The sequence below is a fragment of the Coturnix japonica genome, chromosome 6 (genome assembly GCF_054131305.1).
Source record: "Coturnix japonica strain WE chromosome 6, WE-NBRP24, whole genome shotgun sequence".
In the NCBI taxonomy this organism is placed as follows: Eukaryota; Metazoa; Chordata; class Aves; order Galliformes; family Phasianidae; genus Coturnix; species Coturnix japonica.
The window spans coordinates 39,862,788-39,884,045 of record NC_140668.1 but is presented as its reverse complement, the minus strand read 5'-3'; the positions used below and the strand labels follow the sequence as shown (position 1 = coordinate 39,884,045).

Here is a 21,258-nt window from a genome sequence, read left to right as displayed (position 1 = left end):
CAAAATAGAATTACAATTTGCACTAAGCTAGAAAGAAAAAAAAAAGGGGGGGATTTCAGCACCGAAAAGAATCCTGTTGTACAGGGCCGTGTCCACACAACCCAGAGCCTGTCAACACGGCCACCGAACCAACGCGCTGCCCCGCGGGGCTGGGCAGGGACCCCACTGCCCTGTGATCCAGGCACCCCAGCGGACATCCCCACTGCCTTCCCCTCCAAATTATTTCAGATTTAAAATGGAGATTTGCAGAAAAGCCTGCATCAAATTGTTCGATACATTAAGCACCAATAACAGCTGCACTTACTGTATAGTAACCGTGTGCTCAGAGCCCGTGCTGTAAGTAGTGGGAAATCTGATCCGATATAGCATCTTTGCTGCAGTTAATCAAATAGTTCATCTTTACCTCTTATACATGCGTGTTTTTGTTTCTCTAAACCCAAGCTTATACAAAAGGTGGAAACGAGAAGGGAGCGTGTACTTCATAGAAAATAAATCACAAATACGAGATGCAAAATTCATCAGACAAGGTATCTGAAATAATCATGCTCTCAAATGTACATTCAGAATATTACCTGTATTTAACATAAGCACATCTGACATTTGCAGCACAGCCTCAGACATGAGGCGTGCTTATTGAAATTCGGATGCCGGCATGTGATTTCAGGCAGCAATGTACCCTGCAGCTAACCCTGACCCTCCCCTATTAGCCCATGTGGCTGCTTTGATTTGTGCCCTCTGAGGCCTGGAGCTGGGAACCGAGCACCGGGGAGCGGCGGCAGCAGAGGCTGCGAGGGCCTGAGCCCGGCCTTACAGAGCAGCAAGGAGGGACGGGGCTGCCTCCCTGCCCCCAAAGCCGGACAGGAATCCCAGGCAGCATTTCTTTTATGTCTGTACTGCATTTTTATTGGAATGCAGCTTTGCAGATTGGTTCTGCCTGGGATGCGTGTGGTTTCTATCAGCCCTGAAGTGTTTTACAGCTGGAGATGATTTGGGGGGCACATCGAGCCTGTCCGTCTGCAGCCAGGTCTGACATTTGTCTGCTGCCGTCTCTCTAATTCTTTTCTATGTTGCCTCCATCAAGAGGTGAGATTAACTGTATTGCACCGGGGGGGCGCAGGGGGACGGACGGGTGCGATGACACCAGCCACATCCCTCCCTCCTCCTCATTTTAGCTTGCTTCTTGCAAAAGCAATCCACAAGCAGAGCCTCCTCATTCCCACAGCCAGAACACATCAGGAGCTGCAGAGGTACCTGGTGAGAGCCCAGAACAAAGGGGCAACTGCAGAGCACTCCCTGTGGGAGCCCCCACCGTGGCCCTCAGGAGGCCAGGGCACACAACTGGCCCTGTATGCAGCCAGCGAGTGCTGAGCTGGTGGTGGCAGGGAACTCCATCTATGGGGCACGAGCTGCATCAGAGCCTCCCTGAGCACTCCAAGCAGTCCTAGGAGCCAGGCAGCAGCATCCTGCCTTTGTCACGTACGGGGCTGCCATCACAAGTAACTTTGCTGAACACAATCACACGAACACGTATTTTTGTACACTGTAAAGGAAAGGGGAAAACAGATGGGGTTGCACAGAACCCTCCTCCAGGCAGGAGTGGCTGTGCTGGAGGAAAGCATTGCTCATAATGACACTTAAGCCCAGACACTTGAATGCTAAAGGTTAAACTTACATTCTTCAAGAAAGGGCTCCTTGCCAGCTTGAACTGTGCTGTGTGTTCACTATTGCCTCCTCCTCCTCTTCATCCACTCTCAATCCACTTTTGGTATTTGTTGAAATAACTGAGGTTATTTTTGCTTTTTTTTTTCCTAAGACATGTTCTCTACGCCAGTCCTCAGCCTTGTGTCTGTCACAGGGTTAAAAAAAACACCAGGGATCGGTCTAACACCAGTGAGAAAGCTACGCATGCTTTCTGAGCTGAAAGTTACTGCAGCCTCAACCCAGAGCAGGGCAGTGTGAGTACGATTCCATCCTCCACTGACGGTCCCTAGAATTTCATTCTCTAATTCCTGTGCCGAGCTTAATAAGCAGAATGTACATTCCAAAAGGCCGAAAGGTTTATATGGATTTTAAAATATACATTGAAAGGCCCATATACATACAGTAATAAAGAGAGTGGAGAAAGAACTTTCGGAGACAACAATGACGGTGGCTGGAGATGAATCTACTGGTGATGAATGACTTTCAATGCTAGAGCAAAAAAAGGACAGGCAAGGAAATGCCCACAGAGTAACATCATTGTAAGACGGATCACAGCATAATATGAAGAAGCACAGATGCTGCGTGGACGTTGCATTTAGATCCTAATGATCAGAGAGCACCTTCCCCATATACTTTCATGCTTTTCCCCAGGGATGTTTCCCATTAAAAACAAAACAAAAAAAAAAACAAAAACCAACAACACCATAACGGCAGGAGCATTATGGCTGCCTTTGGAAGCAGCCCCTTCCCGCAGCACCACGTCAGCGCTGCAGGAGAAGCGCTGGGGGTGGATGGGGGCTCCTTGTGCCCTGCTGGCAGGTGGGGCAGCAGGTGGGGGGCTGGGCGGGATGGGCTGCGGCCCTGAGCAGCGTGGAAAGGAACCACTGTGCGCTCGAGTGCGATTTTATTTGGGTTCAGACCTGATAAAGGCAGTGACGCTCATTTTCCTACTTCCTGCAGCAGGGAACGGGGTGCACAGGGCTCGGCATCCCTTTAAACAGCCGCTTGCTGCAGTGTATTTCTTGGCACGGCCCCGATCGCATCTTCTGGTCCCAGTGGAAGTTCACACTTTTTAATATCTCTTATTGCTTTGCAACTGCTGCCACCAGTCAGCAATCACAAACAGGAAGCGGTGACTCAGCAGAGCCACAACCGCACACGGACAGCGGCTGGAGAGACGGCCAAACCCTGCCCAGCCCAGCGGGGGCTGAGGGCCAGGCGGCTGCGGGCTGTGAGCCCCGGCCCATGGCCTGGCTGCGGGGACACCGGGACCGAGCTCCTAATGCTGTGTGCCCACTGACCTCCAGCATGGGGCGAAGCGAAGGGAACGGGAGGGACCTGGGGTCACTCAGGGCCTGGAGCAGTGGCAGAGGCTGGGACCAGCCCTGGGAACCACAAGCTCCAGTTCGTGCCCACACTGTGGAAACAGGACGCCGGTGGCACTGCACGTGGTCCCCTTGGGGCAGAGGCAGTGGCCGGGGGGAGCCCTGCAGCACAGTGGTCTATTCCCAGCCTGCTCCATCCATACTCTAACTGTATTTAGCAGCGAGTTTACTCCAGACTGAGCCTGCGTGAACGTGTACGAGAGGGCCGAGGATTGGCTGTGGCAGGCGGAGGGCTCGCTGAAAGGCTCGTTAAGGAAGCACTACTGACCACGCAATCCAATTACATAATGCTTCAAAAAATAACTGTGCTGGGAGCCTTGTCTGGGCAGCGCGTTTCGGCAACAGAAAGAGGTATCAGATATCCCCCTCCCAACCCAAGGCCGATCGGATATTTGCGCCACAACCTGACAGAGCGCTTCAGCTGCAAACTGCTCGAAAGAGGAAACTTGCTTCCAGGGGAAATGTCTGCTGCTCCCTTTCATGGCAGTGCTGCACCCTGCAGACCGACGTTATTTGAGTCCTTGTAAAATTACCACTAATCTCCACACTCGGAATGCCGTGCATTTTATGGGTCCTTGCTCTGACGGCAGCTTTGTTTTGTGGGGTAAAGGAAAGTGCTGAGCCGGCACCTGGCTGTCAGCAGGAGCTGTGTCCACTCTCCCAGTTCTACTCCAGAAAGGGCACACACAGGGAGGATGAATGGGACCGTCCTGTCACACCTGGAAAATGCCTTTAGAAACTCTCCATCCAGCCTGGAAGCACACAGCCCCATCCTGGACAGCAACAACAGCACAGTGCTGCTGGATGGAACTGCAGGACCGGGGCTCCAGCCCCTCCATCCCCCCGTCATGGCCCAGCCCGTGCACTGTGCTTGGTGAGCGGGGACTGACAGAACCCTGTCTCCAAGTAGCACTGCAGTTCTTACTGCAGTTACTAATTTTTATTGTTACTAATTCTATTTTTATTCTTACTGATTTTTATTTTTACTAATTCATTTGCAGTTACTAACTGCCAGGCTGCTCTGAGAGGCGTCACAAAAAAGGCACATTTCTAGTGAATGAGGAAAGAGGCAACTAAGAATATTCCTGCACTTACAGAGCTCCTATACCTGAACTTTGGTTGTTCAATTGCATGATGTAAGCGAGACTCTACACAGACTATAAGCACCCAGTGTAACCTGTTCCTGGCTTGGGGCACAGCAGGGCTCTGAGCACCCAGTCAGCGCTGGGTCCCCATGCAGTCACAGGGCCACAGCTTCCCCTGGGCTCTGAGAGAAGCAGGGACACAGCACTCTGTGGGACCAACCGCCTGCAGGCCAGCAGCCTCTGCCTGTGCTGCCAGTGCCATCTCCATGTGTAAGCTGTACTTCACGGCAGAGCTCAGTGTGATCTCTGCCCCTGCATTTGGCAGTTCTGCCCCTCACGCCCAGCTCCAGGCTGGGCAAGTTGCCCACGAGGACAGCCATGGCAAGGAAAGGGTGGAGGCCACGTTCCAGCTCGGCGGCGCTCCATCCGCTGCCTTCCTCCCAGCTATTTCCAGACTGTTTACCTGGCAGGCGCACATGACCGGCCCTGAAGGAAGCGCTGACATCACCCCATGCTGTGCCCGCGCTTCCCGCAGCTCAGCCCCTCCTGCACGGCCCGGGGCTGGCCCTCTGTGCAGGCTCCCCATGGGCACACCATGCCCAGCCTGCCAACACCACCTGGCACTGCCAGGTCGGGCTCAGCCCACACCAAGCACACACTGACAACCGGCTGAGGCACAGCTGACGGCGGGCAGAGAACGCAGCTTTCAAACACCACCATACCATTCATCTGCTGCAACGGCCTTAAAAGCATCACTGCTTTTCCTTTCGGCTCCAGCAGTTCTACAAACCTCTTCCTGCACTGACACGAGGCCTGTCCTCCAGCAGCCCCGCACACTATGCCATGCTCACCACACCTCCCTGCGCAGCACAGCCATAGCGCCGCGTTGCGGAGCAGATCCACGCCGCCCAACGCAGGTGCTGGGCCCTGCCGGAGCTGCTGCTGGTGGCAGTCGGGCTCTGGCCTTGAGCTGCTCTGTGGAAGGTTTCTCGGTGCATTTGGGCACGCAGCCAAAGTATGCAGCTTGAAGGAAATGTTTAATAAAGACGCAGGAGCCTCAAACTGTTTATTTTTCCTTGCAGAAAGGTGGAGGGATGATGTCCCTGGAAACCAACTCTTGAGGCAAGCAGAGGCCAGAGCGGCTGCGGAGCCTGTGGGACCGGGCGGCCTCGGCCTCTCCCTCCCCTCACAGCTCCGGCCGGTGGGGTCATAAACAGTGGGGGAAAAGGCAGCCTGTTAGGAACTCTATTAAGTCTCCATTAGTTAGGTGTGAACTCATTACCCTAATATGCTCAGAGGCAGGATTCCACCGGCAGGACATTAGCACTCTAATAAGCACATTTGGTGCTGGGAGGGAGGCACCTCAACAGCTGCAGCGCACGCACGGCCCTCCCAGCACTCCTCCATGTGCACTGTCCCACCCCACGCAGCACAGCCCCGACCCAACACGCTCCTCAGCCTCTTCCTGTAAACCAACAACACGCTGCCCCTCACATCTGCCAACATAGTGACTGTGCACTGAGAGCAAAGGACACACTGGGTGGCCACGACGAGGGACGGGAGGAACAGGGAATGCTATGGGCAACCGAAGGGACTGGGTACAGGAGATGTACAGCCATCACTGCTGGGAATCCGAGGTGTTTAACAAAAAAGAAAGATAACGGCGGCACGAGCATGTCATGGCCTGTCTGCTCATCTGCTTTCTCCTAGCAGTGATCTTCCACTTGTGTCTGCATGGGCATTTTCTGTGTGTTTGCTTTTTGTGACGGGAACTGCCTTCCATTGCCTGCACGCTCTGAGGAAGTTACAGCAATCGAAATAACGAGCTTATAGGAAATCAATTAATTAATAATAGATAGGATGCCGGAGCAGGGCTTGAACTGATTGCTGAGTTAGCAAAGTAAAAACCCGATCATATATAGGAAATGAGTGTACTTCTGCAGGACGCTGTGAGCAATCAGGGAAGGGCTGAGCGCTGCAGCTGCCCAATGCAGGCTGGCTGCCACCACTTCTGGAAGCCTCTCATCTGTTAGCATCGTTTTCATCAACATATTGGTAAGTTGGTGTACAGCAGTGGTCTCATCGTACTTAAATGTGCAAGATTTTGTACTTAAAGATACAAAAGCACAGTGTTTTGCCTTCTGGAGATTCCAAAAGAGAAAAACAAAGCTCATGGTCATTATAAAAAGCCTTCCACTGCTCCCCTGCCTTGGCACCCAATGGCTGCATCCTTCTGCCAAAGCCCTGCTCACAGCCCGCAGAAGGCAGAGCACGCACCATCTTCTCTGCACACTTAATCACACCTCAAGGCTGCACAAAAGCACAGTCCACACGCAACACTTCCCAAACCTAATTTTGAAGCTCATTTGTTCCTAAGGAGGGCCAAAATTATACTATTCCCTGAAAAACACTCTCCAAGATCACAGAAGTATAATTTTATAAATAATTTCAGGAGGAAGCATGATCCTGTTTCACAGAACTTTGCCCAAAAAAAGTATGAAATTAATGGTATTAGATGCCTAAAAATACTCTTGAAGCTCTGGGACTTGGAAGAAGGGCCTGGCTGCTATTCCTAGCTGCACCACAGACTCTATGTCTGCTCTGAAGGACCGGCACAGCAGTAACCGAGGGCATGCTAAAAGTGCCCTGAGACAAAGACATAATGAGGATGGTCTCAGCTCCACTCTTTGTCCTATTTGCCCAGCCTGCAGAATCACACTGATTTGACTTGAAGGAGCAGGGCATGTATGATGCTTGAGTAAGCTCTCCTGATACATTTCCCCACATGCAGGTAACATCCACACGGAGTACCACGAAATCATACAGATTTACCATGATCTCTGATCATTCTCACTTGTTCTTTTCTTCCTTTCCTATTTCCATGGAATTAACTCAAAAGAATCTACTGCTCAGTGCCCACTGTTGAGTGGCAGCTACAGTAGTAGGAGGGATTTCAAAGTCCAGCATCTTCCAACATTCAGGAATAAAAGTGAATCTTTATCCCATGGAACCGGACAGCAGTGCATCCTCCCAGTGGGATACTACAGTTGCTTTTAGCTCTGGAAAATGTTGATATATCCATATTTTTTTCCATTATGTTTTATCCAAGAGAACTATTTTGTCATTTTGAGATGGTTTTATGGGTCTCTCCTCTCACATTGTTTTACCTCCTGTAAACAGGAGTACCTGCTTCTATGTGAAATGCGATGCAAAGAAGGATTAAAAAAAACCAACACATTTGTGAAAGTTTCAACAACTTACAGTTGTAGGACATGCAATGATACAGCAGGAGTTCATTATCAAACATCTGAACTGAACTGACTGCTGGCTTTTGTGCTTACAAAAAAGGGACGTCCCAAAGCTTATTTGACAGGATCTCATATCCCTGTAATCCCCTATGCGTCTCAGCCCTGAAATAACTTTTGGCATAGTCATTTAAATTGCTAAAGAGAAGATCTGAAATAGCACACTTCAGCGACAAACGGTAAAGTTCATGCCCCAGAGTTGCTCCTTCAGACTGATGGGTTTGTAATCCCACCTCATCTCTTTTCAGATCAAGGGCTAATGGCTGCTTTGGTAGGGGAGGGGGAAGATGAGCAAGAAAGATGGCAGGGGGCAACAGTGGGGCAAAATACTGCAGAAGTTCTGAAAAGATCCCAGATGTTGCACGTTTTTTTCATCAGTAACAGTACTCAGAAATAAAAAGGCAACAAAACCCTCTGCTCATTCTGCGGAAGGCAGACATTGGTGTTTCTATGTGGGACTCTGATGAAATCAAGTATTTAAATGACTTCTGTTTACATAGTATTCTGAGAAATAATGCTAATTTGCACAACTGGCATCTGGGGTACAAGTATACATATCCTAGGAGAGCACTTACAGAGCCTTTGTGAAGCTAAGTAATAAACACTTTGTCTTCACCACACTATTTATGGGTTGCTTGGGGGCATCCTGCTCTCTCTTTCTGCCCCTACCTGGGCATAAAATTATTGTAGAACTAGGCTTTAATAAGGCCAACAGTAAATCTGAATGACCACACATGCACAGCTATTCCCACTTCCCTGATCTCCAGCATTAATTATAAAGTGGAACTGTTTATACAAGTACATACCGCTTTCCTGACTTCTTTCTTGTTTATGTCTAAACCTTTATGGACATAAAACTTTGGAATTTGCTTTTGGAATAAAAGTGCAATTGAAACTGCAGTAACCGTGCTAGAAAACAACTTTGCTATTGCCGTCTTGATTCTGTGGTTTGCTTCTCCCCTGGAATCTCTCCTGCTCAGCAGTGTTGTTTCAGGTCACCTCCTCGCTGTCCTGTCTGGACGGCTCATTAGAAACTTGAGCTCTGGATGGCTCAGAGCAAACGCTCCAGTTTTTCCTCCTGTCTCCTCTGCTTTTCTCTTTACTCTGCACCACTTCTCAGCCCGCTATGAGATTCCTTGTAGGCTGGCCAGGGGGTGATTTGCAGTGCTCCCTCATGCCTCTGCTGTAAGGCTGTGGTTAAATTTGTCACTCCTTCTACGACGTATTAAAATGGCAGTCTCTTTGTTCCTCTAGATTAGAACACTTGTCTGCGCCCTCAGACACCCTCTCTCTCACTCAGAACTTTCCTAAGAGAAACATTTTTCTTCTACACTAACTTATTACACAAACGAGAGACTCCCATTGATGGCATACACACGTGTGGATACCAAACTGAAGTAACTCCTGCTCCGTGAGTGCTAAATTATTCCTTGTCACTCTGGCCTGACCACTTGTTTAGCTGGGCTGTCAGATTATAAATTAATATGTTTGCTGTTTGGGGCTGTTTCTTTTTTTCCCTATTTGTTCACCAAAACAGATCCTGTGTACCCTGGGCGCCATACAAAAATAATAAATAATTATAGTACGTGGGTAAGGCATTATTCTTGTCTTCCTTTCCCCTTGTTTTATCCCCTCTATTCTTTGCCCTTCCTCTGTTCAATTCATCTTCCATTTACTTTCTATTTCTGTCTGCAGGTTTTACTCTATTATGTATTACTCTGATATTCCAGCCATGCCACATGCTTCAAAAGTAAAAGTACAGAGGATTTATTAAGTGAAGGCGAGGGAATCAGCAAAAACTCCAGGGGATAAGAAGAAACAATTACTGTAAAGAAATTAAGAAAGGAATCGAGTTCCTACCTGATGCCGCCTCTTATGCTGACTTGGATGCCTCGTAACTTCAGCCAGACTTCTGTCACTCTTCACATACAACACAGAAGCACGGAGACTTCATAGCCAGCAGAGTCACACAGAGCTCTTCGCGTAGACAAGTTCTGGTGAATCGGTGTTCGACCCAAACTCTCTGGTAGGTTGAAACAGCTCTTAGTTCTGGTGGGCCGTGTCACGATTGGAATGAATCAACTCTCTCTTCATTTTAGTGTCCAGCCAGAGGGAGCTGCACAGGCTCTGCGTTAAGGCCGTTCAAATTCCTTCCCTCCTTGGCGAGGTACTCCTACCTAGACAAAGCAGAATTAAGAGTAAGACTGTGTTTGGCCTCTTGCAGCCTCACAATCTCCCATTCCACTTTTGAGGGCACGCTTCTGACCTCAGGTTTAACACAAAACTCCCCAGAAGCATCTATATTATAACGATGAATAATTAATCAAGGTAATACTTTTTATTTTAAAAGTCACAGTATCTTAGCTAGTTAAAAAAATGGAACACTTATTTACTTTTTTCCTTCTTAAAAACATAAGCAAAGAAGTAACACGTTGGTGTTTATTGAAAAGCAAAATATTGCAGCCTCACAGCATTACGGGAAGGGAGCTGCACCACAGGCTGCCCCCCCCGCAGGGCACCCTGCTGACCCAGAGCCCCCTCCACGGCGCTGCCCTGCTGCAGCTCCAGACCCATCTCTAGAAAAGCTCCTCGAATTCTGGCACATGCACTGCCCAGGTGTGGGCTGGGCTCTCACCTTTCTTCCTTTTCCCCTCATGGCAAATACTCTGATGTAACCAAAACACAACTGGATACAACTCTAATTAGAATTTGCAAACATCTACCAGATGTTTTGCCAGGAAAGCTGGTCCCAAGGACTTAGGAGACAACAAGCCATGTATTCTTGTGAATTCTGTGCAACAAGCAGGGCCTGCAGGGGCGCGGGGATCAGCTTGGTCGTCACAGGCAGGACTCAGAACCATGGGGCTGAGCCCCCGGCCCTGCAAGGTGCCGCCACCTCAGGCAGGTTCGGGGGTTGAGGAGCAGCGGCAGCAGGAGGTGTCCTGCTTCCAGCACCTCGTCCCCAACCTTCCTATTCCTCGTGGCCGTACATTAGTGATGGGCAGTGCTAGCAGATGGCGAAGTTTGAGCTGGGCTAATTAAACATACTGAGCTAATAACCTTCCATTTTGGGACCGGTATAATTCATAATTCAATGTATTGCTGCTGAGACATTAACCTTTCAACAGCTGGCACGGTGCCCACCGCAGCCTTAGTGCTGACCATCTTTCAGGAAAATGAGTATTATTGTTAAAACAGGTATAAATCATTCATGGCTTCGGCTTCTGTGTCAAACTGTACATGAAAATAAGTAGTAAGCTGGGTAATTTATTTACTTTTTGGTGGTTATTCTTATGATTTCATATCATATTCCGTGATTAATAAGCATTGGCCAAGTGCCATTTTGTTGTCACTTTACCTTTCCATATCGCAGTGTTTTTTCTGACTTTCATCTTTAACAGGTTCAAGACTGAGGCAGGGCTGTTTTGTACAGGCACAAACACTCATTTCAAGGAGGAAGAGCTCACTGTAACCCAGCTCCACAACATTCAGCGCAGTTATTGTGACTACCAAATAACTTGTCACAGATTCTGTATTTTGCTGTAACAAATGTATCTCCAAAGACTCGTGTGTAAACTCACAGATTAAAACACTTCTTAGAAATAATGCACATAGTGTATGCAACTGTATGAACAGGCTCTGGCTGAAAACGGCACAGGATCATGGAGAGAAAAGACTGTACAAAGTTGAGGTCTGAGCAGCCCCTGTTGGGCTGACAGCAACAGGCTGGTTGGGAACATGACAAACTCTGGGTGCCCTTAAGCATCAGCTGCTGGGGCCTGGCTGACTGACCACAACACATCTCTAAACAAAGACAAAACAAAACAAAGCACTCAGGCTAACCTCCTGACCAACAAATGGTGAAGCTTTTATCCGTAGGGTGAAACTTCAACACCTGTTTGCCAAGTTTGTCTGCTGTTTCTGCAGAGACAGAAGAGGACGGGGCTCTGTAGCTGGAATTCCATCTCATTTTCAGCCAGACTTTGATTGCTCATAGGAATGTAACAGTTTGTCACTTCTTATTCCAACATCCCCTCTGAATTCAAACAGCAGCTCAGTCTGTGGACTTCCTATGCTTTTGCTACGCTGTGCTCTGAGCTCTGTGCAGATACAGAAGCAGCAGCCAGGCTGCTCACATGCACTGGGAGCTGAGAACAGAGCTGTGCTACTCAGCTCACAGCGAGTGCTGGAGCAACAAGAGCTGCTCTGTGAATCCACAGCTGGAGGAATCACATTTTATTCTACTGCGATTCAGAGATTTCAGACCGAGTAAAAAATATTAATACAACCTTTGTTGTTGTTGAGGATGCAGAGAGATGTGCAACCTTGATGACATGAATGGTGCATAACTTGATGTCTACTGGAGTCTGTGCAGGCCTTGGAGGAGTCGGGACACAAGTGTTCTACCTCTCAGTGCAGGTCCCACAGAGTCTTTGACCACCACAGCTGACAACTGAACCCACCTTACAGCCCCTTACAGCACTGTGTGAGAAATGAAGGTCCTCCCACATGCCTCCTTTATGCTGAGCAGGTGCAGTATTAGCCACAAAAAAATAGTCTATTCCCAATGAGGCAGCAGACAGCCTCTCACTGCTGTGCGTGCCAACCTGCCCTTGTTGCTCCACACCCGCACCGCCGGCAGCCCTGCCCTGAGCCACTGCAGCCAGGCTTTGGGTTTTGAGAAGTATGGTTGAACCACAGCTACAGGACCAAAACCCCTTCAGCTCCTTGCTCCACTGGCAGCATAACGTCCCTGCATTTCACTCCCTCTGCTGGCTCCATGTTATACATTGATGATTTTCAAGACCTTAAATGTGTCTAAGACTGGTGTCCAGCTCAGCCCAGGCATCCTGCCTGCTCAGTGCTCCTCTGTCAGTGCTGCGGTTGCAGGGACGGAGCAGGCCCTGCCTCCACTCAGTGCAGGGATGTGGGGCACTGACTGCTCCCAAACTGAGCTGAGCTCTGGGCCAGCTCTGCTGTCCCAAAAGGGAGCAGCACCTCAACAGCTCCATAACTGCTGTATGTACTTGGGTACATACATGTAGCATCACGACCCGCCACGTGAATGCTGCCCAAGTCTGTTTGCTTTGTCTATCTCCCAGGGAAAAACACGGTATATTAAAATATGTGCCCTGGGTGCTGCTCTGCAGTGTGCTCCTGGAGCGTCCCACCTGCACGTGGTACCAGCACTGCCCACTCCCCCAGCGGAGGGCCGTGCTGCTGCCTCTCAACAGAGCAATCACACAGGAATACACTGGTCCTTGTGGCTGCATCGCTCCTGCTGCTCTCACAATACTCTTTACCCAGCACTATCTTCACTTCTGCAGTGATGGCAGCAGAACAGAAGGACATGGGAAGGCGTGTGCTGTGCCTGTGAGCAGCAGGCCGTGCTGCTGCCTGCACTGCTCCCACACGGCCCGGGCTGTGCTCCCACCATGAGCTGGGAACCTCCTGAGGCTGCGAGGGTCAAACACTTCAGAACGGACAAACAGCCCTTGAGGGCATGCGATTCTTTTCTCCCTGGCTCCCTGCATGGGAATAGCATTTGCTTTCTTGCTGTAGTTCCTGTTGAAAAGGAAATGCATGGCGGCTCCCTTCTGTACATATGTTCTGTGAAGGGAAATGGCCTTCAAAGGCAGGACTTGAAAATAAGAAAAAAAAAAAGAGGGAAAGAAACAAATCAACTTAACTCTGTAATACCTTCTAGAAATACCCTTACACTCCAAATAATACCCATGCAAAGGCCTGCAGAGCCGGGTGTTTTGCTGGGCAGTAAGGAACATCAGCCCTCTTAGGCAACACTCCCTGGTGCATTGGAGCCAGAGCTGCATCCTTGAGCGAGTCCTTTGCCTTCCAGCAGCCGTGTGACTTCCTATGGCAAGAATTACTTAACGTAGCTCCTGTCTGAAATGTCCTATCCACAATATTGAAAACAAGCTTCAAACAAACCAAGCGTCTCCACCTCCTGCCAATGCTACTTAGGCCAATATTATTGATATTTTACAAGCGGGAGAAATGAGGTCATTTTTTTTTTTAAGGCAGGCAGAAGCTGCCAATACACTGGCACCTCATACCCTCAGTGATTGCCCACTGCTGGGAAGAGCACTGAAACAAACAGGATTGAGGGAGGCTGTATATCTGGGCACAGCTGTCCCCAAAGCACTGGTGCTTTCTGCCAGTCAGTCACTGTAGTGCAGTAAAGTCCTGTGTCTCACTGCAAAAATACCAGTATACAGCCACTTCAAATCTCAGATTTTCAGTGTTTCCTCCTCAGTCCGATACATGGCTGCATACCCTAATGTTGAAGCAAAAGCTACTTTCTGCACCGTGGTTCTAAGCGAGTTAAAAGTTCAGGTTTCTAATTGCTCTCTTGAGGCCTTATTACTTGTTGATGAGGTCCTTTTGGGAACAGCATCAAACCTATAATAATAAACACTCATTTCACTGGAAAGTTTGTAACAGCCACGCAGTTCTGCAGGCCCTGAGCCTCTGCAAACCAGAGCTGGGATGGCATCTCGGAGCAGCCTGCTGCTGTCCCGCTGATAACCCCCCTACATGGGGCCTTCAGCACTGGATGCGGCTGCTCTGTAGGCAGTCTAACAGCCCGATTAAGGGTTACGTGTTTCACCTTTGGCAAGGCCCTCGCTTTTCTGCATGTTCCGCTCTGCTTTCCAAGCCCACACAAACAGGGACTCTCATCCAGGGTTTGTCCTGCGGAGCAGAAGTTGTGTGTGCACCACGTGTGCTGGCAGAGCTGTGCTTTGGGCCCACACTGCAGCCACCTGACAGCTCCCCAGCTTCAGGGTGGGCTCCTTCCCCCCCCAAAGGCTGGTGGAGACCCACCAAACATTTGTTGAGGCAAAGAACAGCCTCAGCTTGGATGGATCACTCGACAGTCGATATTCACACTTGCTGAGCAGAGCACATCAGCTCCCATTGCCAATCAGCACTCACCTCCTTAATTTTCAGAAACACAAGGTTCTTCTGACTGATTAGTCTGAAGTGTAATTTTCTGTACAGGTATTTTGAAAGTATTAGGATAGCATCATTTTTATGGGCTGAGTTTCAGAAGAAGCAGGGAGATGCCGAGGTCTGGCAGTCTCAGGCGGCAGACGCTGCTGTCGGGACTCTGATCCTGGGCAGCCTTTGCAATGGGGCCCTGGGTCTCCTTGAAGGCCACTGTAATGAATCAGCTCGGAGTGAAGCTGGTGTTTATCTGGGCGCTGCCGCAGGAGATGCTACCTGTTGGAAGAGGGCTGCGGTCGATGCGGACGAGGGCAGCCGTGCGTGAGCTGTTACACAGGGCTCGGTATCGATCAGAGCTAACGGCTGCCGATAGCAGCGCGGGGCGGGCTGACAGCCGGAGAGAGGGAAGGAGGAAACGCTGGTGGCAGCCATACAGAGGAAAGCCGATAAAAAGTCAATTCCACTTAATGGAATGGCTGCTAACTAAATATTTTGGGGCTGCAGCTCAGCTTCCCAGATAGTGTCTGTGTGCCGGAACTGAGACATCAGGTGAGCACGGCGCAAGATAAGGGATGTGGTGACAGCACGGCCTGCTGGGCAGCGGGGAGCGCCGCCTCCTGGGGACAAGGCCGGGGGTATCTCAGCTCCCTGCACCCGAGGCAGCACGGAGCTCCCAGGTTCTGCCAGCTGAGATGGGTCTTAGAACAGCCCGATCCCACCAGAGCCCATTTCCACGCCAGGAGCAGACGGAGGAGCTCCCAACAGCCACATTCTGCCTTCTTCAGCCTCAGTGCTGCCTTGGGCTCTGCTACGTTGTATGGTCACGTCTTGTAAAAGAACACAAAGCAACAGAGAGTTGTTTTGGGCCCAACATTCAACATTTAGACAGTGTTTCAGGCCAACTTTTAGGCTGGCTCACTGCTCAAGGCACCTAATATTAAGCAATTCTCCAGCAGTTTGATTAATAGTGTCACAGTCATAGCTTCAGTTCAGGTTCAACCTTTTTAATGTTTCATTATTTTACAAAGTAATAAATCAGGACAGCGGGAAAAGACAGATGTAGGAATGTCCCTGCCTATCCATCTCCTCATGAAGACAATGGGTCAGAGGATAATTGTTTCCAGGGTTGGGGGAGCTGATATTAGAAAGCCCACAAAGAAGGAGTTTGTAACAGAGCTGGCAATAAAGGAGGAAAAAAGGCAGCTAGAAGGCGTCGGCAAGTCCTGCAGGGCTGGGCTGTGGGTATGGCAAGGAGACAGTGGGGGATCCCAGGAGCTGAGCAGGATGAGAAGTCCCATGGCAGAACACAGGAAGGGTGGCCGTGCCAACACTGCCCATGTCCCAGAGCACAGCAGGATCCCACACACCTCATCCATGGCTCCCACCCAACCACAGCCAGAGCAACCGAGTCAGGATCACCACAAAGCTCCTTGCTGAGCTCAGTACGGGGATGATGGAATTAAGGAACAACTTAGCTTAAAGGAAAAAAAAAAAGTCAAGTTGTGCAGAGTTGTGCAGATTCTGAAGAGTGGGAAGCAGAATACACAGTTCAGACTGTGGGAAGTGATGTGGATGACGCAGAATGGAATAAAATATTGAAATGTTTTCACAAGACTAAGAAGTCCTAGAATGAATCACAGAAGGGCTTGGGTCAGAAAGGACCTCAAGGATCATCAAGTCCCAGCCCCTGCCACAGGCAGGGTTAAAATTATAGGAGAAGTCTGATTTGTGATGAAGCTGATGGGAAGAGCACGGGGATATGAAGTGAAATAGGAAGGATGAGACTGAAATTGGTGAATGTAAAGCTTGCTTTGTTAGAAGGAGGAATGGAGAAAGAATAGGAGATCTGAATGGATGTGGTGGAAAAATAAAAGGCTACAAGGTGTGTTACGGCACTGTGTATGGACTGAAACGTGTGACAACAAAAAGAAGTGGCTGCAGGAATGTGAGCAAGAGATGATGGCATCTTGGAAAGGAGATTTTTGAGTTTAAACAGAGATTAACCATTCAAAAATGGTGAACGGTGAGGAACTGGTGGGGAAGGCGGCGTTCTGGTTTGGTTGTATTAAATTAGAAACTTCACAGGAAAGCAACAAAAATCCAACGGATGCACTTTGCTATTCTTATCAACTGATTTGTTAAGAGCAGTGCAAAATCTGGGACAGCACACGCGGATGAATAGAAATTTATGTGCAGTGCTGTGAGAACAAACCAGGTGGATGTTTGGAATTTTGGCCTCACTTTGCTTCTTACATTGCAGAGCAAAGCAACTTTCATACATCACAAACATTTAGTGCTTTCCAGTTTACTTAAATAAGACTTGAATTTGCTTTTAAATTCTAGTTAGTTCAATGAAGGGACCTGACAGCCCCAGTGCAGAGGCAGCTACAAATGATCTACTATTATAACTTCTATGCTGTTAAAAGAGGCGTTAAGTCCTGATTAGCAAAACACAGAAAACCATTCAGAATGTACCAACCATATGCTGGACAAACAGACGCTTCATATAGTAAAGAAATCAGTTCTGTACTTCCATATGTTTTCCTGCCAAATAATATGTGGTTCAAAACTGTATTGAAATCCACGCGTTACGGCCAAAGCCTACTTTATTCTGCTTGCTTATCAAGATGCATCTCTATACAATATTACATTGTTATGTTTTAAAGCTGGCACAGTACTGAAAAAACTAATGAAATCTATTCGACTTCCAGTACAAAACAGGAAAGATTTCTAAGAAATACTGCACAAAAAGCACAGATTAAAAAAACGGAAGCAGCAGAGAACAGCAACTATGTGCCACAAAGACAAATACAGAAAGCTCTGCTCTCTCTTACAAGACACCCACAGTCCTCCATCTGTCATCTCATCCCTTCCTCTACCAACCGTTCTTAAATTAAATGAATGCTTCTAATGGGAGATTTTCTCATGAAAGCTTATGAGAATTCATCCAAAGACGAATTAAAACAACGCCGTGTAATCATGAAATTCACCCCTATGACAGGTTGCCTGGCTTCCATGTTCACATTTAAAAGAGGAAAAAAGGGCAACAATACAAACACAAATAAGGAAAAAAAAACAAACACGTGAAGAGCAAATCTTCCATGGGCTGCAGCAGGTCCGGCCGCAGGCTGCTCCCTGCCACCCCGCTCACAGCTGTGCACTGACACTGAAGGTCATACTGCATATGAGCCCAGTGTACACATCTGATGTGACGACTTCACTCGTGGTGGGCCTTGCAGTTTGAACATTTATAAAGGGATCACCAGCATTAAAACAATGTACTATTTTCTCTTCGTGTACATAAAACTAGTTCATGCCACTGAATCCAAAGTGTTTTCAAACCTACTTCCCTACTCTTCACTCATCTTTTCAGCTGCTTTTAGCATCTTACCTAAGTTGAATGACAGGCTCAGACTAGCATTTTCACTTTCGTTTCTTGTTAGCTTCATTTTGGGGTTGCTGTGCATTAATATAACTCTTCCGTGTTGGGTTGAATGTGTTCAATGCCCACCGGTTGCAATCCAGATAACCACAGTAGCAAAACTGTAATGAAATATTTCTATCAAAACCAGGTATAAAGGAGCACAGTTGCAAAGGAAATGTGTCTTAAATTTGGACATAATCACCTGACAGCACCTCTTTAGTAACAGGTCTTCGTTTCCTCTAAGTTTAACCGTTTTGCCGCCTGAATTCCCAGCAGGTAGGATGATACCACACGGGTTATTTTCCTAGCTAATGGTCACTCTAAATTTAGATGTAGTAGCACAGAGGAACTCAGAAGAAGACAGACTGCCTCTGCCCCTGCAGCCCTCAGCACAGCCGAGGCCAAGGCTGGCAGCTGCTGGATGATGGACACATGGCCAGGGCTCTGCTGAGGGCGGCCACTGGGCCCACACCGAGCGGCTCTCTGTCCAGCACAGCACTCTGCAGTGTCCTCATCCCCAGCCAGCCCTGCATGGCCACTGCAGCCCTGCCTGGGCAGCCACGGGCTCCTGCTCCTGTCACCTCCACTCCAACCCTCTATTTAACCACCTCTATTTTGCTTTTCCTGCTCCCTCTCAGCACATGATTGCAATGCTCAGGCAAATTAAGAGTCTCCTTGGACTTCCTTCATTGTTCAGTTTAATCTCTCCTGCTCCTTTCTTGTTCTCTCACTCTTTGCACGATTTCTGCACTCACCATCTTCATTACCAAAGTCACTTGGACCGTACAAGTTCACCCCGAAAGGTAACAAAGATCCTGCCCAGGCTCTCCTGCCTCCGTTCCTTTCTGCATGTGCTCTTTAGCAGTTCCTTTTGCTGCAGTCCCTTGCTGTTGTACTTAACCGCCGTGAGAGACAGAAATCCAATGCTGACCACTTCATTATCTGCCGACCTTGTCCCCCGGCCTCCTGCCCCTCCATCTCTCCTGGGCAGCCCGCCCTACATCACAAGGCCTTGTTAAAGGTCAGGACCCCAAACCATCAGAATTGGTCGTGTTGTTTTACTGTATCACCAGAGAAATCAGGCCTGTCGGATCTCATTAAGCCCTATTTGTGGGTGGAACGCCACTCCTGGAGCGGGATGAGCTGCTACCTTTGAAACGCAATCTTCACCAGATCAGATCAGTACAGCACGGGGATTATATTCCACCAGTCAATCTCTCATAATCACTCGCACTCTTATTGGCATGGCTACTGCTGTCCCTGCATGAGAAAGGAAATCCTCTTAAACAAATACTCTCCGCGGGAACAAGGCTTCCCCCGCATCAGGGCCGGGCTCTGGCAGGACAGGTGCCTGCAGGGGCTGAGTGAAGGCTGACCAGTGGGCCAGGCGTAACATGCCATGACTCACTGCAGCCAACCACGGAGCTGTGTCACACTGCACAGCACCGATGATGCACAAGTGTTAAGCGGTCCCTCAACGCTCCTGTGAAACTCAGCAGGAACCATCGCTGCTGCTCCACAGCAGGGAAGTGACGCGACTTCCTGAGCGTGACCGAGCAAACGAACGCTCGCGCTGACATGGTAATCGTCCCCAGCCTTACAAGGACCCTTTAAATCACAACTATTAGCTCCTTATCTGACACAAATGTTACAGAGGCAGAGTACCTTCCTCTCCAGGCTTATGCCACAGTGTTAAGACAGGGTGACAGCAGCACAGGCAGTGTCCTAAGGTATCTCCTGGGAACGCTGTTAGGTACGGAGATGCTAAGTTAGGTGGTAAAGAACATTGCGCTTCTTACATAAACTGTGTGCTCCAGAGTGGCTACACATTGAAGAAGGTACAAAATGATACAAACTCATTATAGGGATTCTGAAGACAATGAGAAATCTCTGTGACCTAAATGAGAGTAAATCAGAAAGTACACAGAGAAAGGAGACCAGTAAAGCCCATAAGAACAGTATTTAGAACCAGGTCATGTCTGGTCAGCAGCAAAGCAACCTCTGCACAATAGAACAGGATGAGGAAAGGCAGCATATTCAACCCCCCAACTGTACACACTTCAGTTATCTAAGTGACTTGTAATGGTTGCTTCCTCTGTCACACTGTGGACTACAGTAGCACATCTATATCCTTCTTAGCCTGAAACCTTCCACCTTGTTAGCCAGTGTCTCTCCTGCTCAGGAAGGGTTAGCCACGTCCAGCTGACATTCAAAGGAAGATGCCATTGCTTCTAAAACCAATGGAATACAGATGAAAAAGGTGCAATGATTGAGGAAGGAGGGATAGAGTTCTCTGAGGAACCATATGGGAGCCAAGCCACAAGGTGGGGTCTGGATGAGTTTTTTGTCATCTTACTGAGATTTTGGTATTCAACGTCATGTCTAGAAAGATGAACTTAGATATTGCCCAGTGAGTGAATTACCTTTGTACAGACATGGTTCACACGTGGTGCATGGGGAATCCTAAAAAAATCTTCAAACAAGAAATCTATAAAAAAAAAAAAAAAAGGAGGAAACACTAAGAAGTCCTCCTCTAAACAGAAAAACAGGAAAGATCTTAGCAGGTCTAACAGGCATACCTCAACCCAAAGCATGCAGTTTCAGTATAATTTATTAAGAGTCTCACGAGAAGTAGAAATTGTACAGGAACAGCACAGAGGTCAGCAAGGAGATACACCAGTTCCTCAAAAACCTGAGGATGGGGCCTGGATCACAATGAAACACTACATCTACTTTGTGTAGTTCTCAGCCAGGCAGATGCGTTTCTATTTTTAAGGGACACAATATGTCGGAGAGGTGTAACAGCAAATGGCCTTCACAAAAACCAGCATACATTTAACTCCAGATTGTCAGGCAGGTTCTGGGAAGAGAGGGAAAAAGCCTAAAGTTCTGTTTTCTACGTAGGTCACTAATTCTGATATTTTTGCATCAGTTTGGGTCACCTGGGTCATAAGATACGAGCTTTCAATTTTGCAAAGTTTCTTCCAAGTCATTCTCCTAAGAGCTCCTTTAATCTGTTCTTAACCAGAAACAGTGGGGCTATCTCAGCTGGCTGCCTTTTAAATTTTCATGCCCATTTACAGACACTCACCAAAAAGACATACGGTTTTCAATAGGAAAAGAAGAGCTGAATTAGACTAAAGCATGTTTTAATTTAATTTAATTTTTCCTAATACTAAAAAATAAACATATATCTGTCATTGCTTAAGATTTCAATATTTGACTAATTAGCAACACCAATGAGAATAAGTTGTTTCTAATGAAGGCAAGCATGTTCCCTTGTAAGGTTAAAGAAGAGGCATCTCTCTACCCCAGAAGAAAAGCAGCACGGGATGCTCACTGAGGCTCCTTCCTCTGTGTGGCTGCAGTGAATTTGCTGCTTGACTGCAGCA

The 21,258-nt window shown here is 48.3% G+C and overlaps 2 protein-coding genes and 1 long non-coding RNA gene across 7 annotated transcripts in view; 1 reads left to right on the top strand and 2 right to left on the bottom strand.

Annotated features, from left to right (window-relative positions):
- ZFHX3 (zinc finger homeobox 3) overlaps positions 1-9,534 on the bottom strand; it is a 146,105-nt gene extending 136,571 nt beyond the window's left edge. The window contains exon 1 of the mRNA XM_015874229.3: positions 9,337-9,534. The gene's annotated coding sequence lies outside the window, so the exon portion shown is untranslated. The remainder of the gene's footprint in view (positions 1-9,336) is intronic.
- Positions 9,172-11,082, top strand: LOC146760599 (uncharacterized). Its single transcript, XR_014947598.1, has 2 exons — positions 9,172-9,502; positions 10,878-11,082. It is a non-coding gene; the product is annotated as an uncharacterized LOC146760599 (long non-coding RNA).
- Positions 9,516-21,258, bottom strand: part of LOC146760598 (uncharacterized) — a 343,150-nt gene continuing 331,407 nt past the window's right edge. For 3 of the 5 annotated variants that reach the window (XR_014947596.1, XR_014947592.1, XR_014947591.1), the window contains one exon: positions 9,523-9,653. The gene's annotated coding sequence lies outside the window, so the exon portion shown is untranslated. Of the gene's footprint in view, positions 9,654-21,258 lie in introns of all 5 variants that reach the window. The other 2 variants (XR_014947594.1, XR_014947593.1) reach the window with 1 other exon arrangement.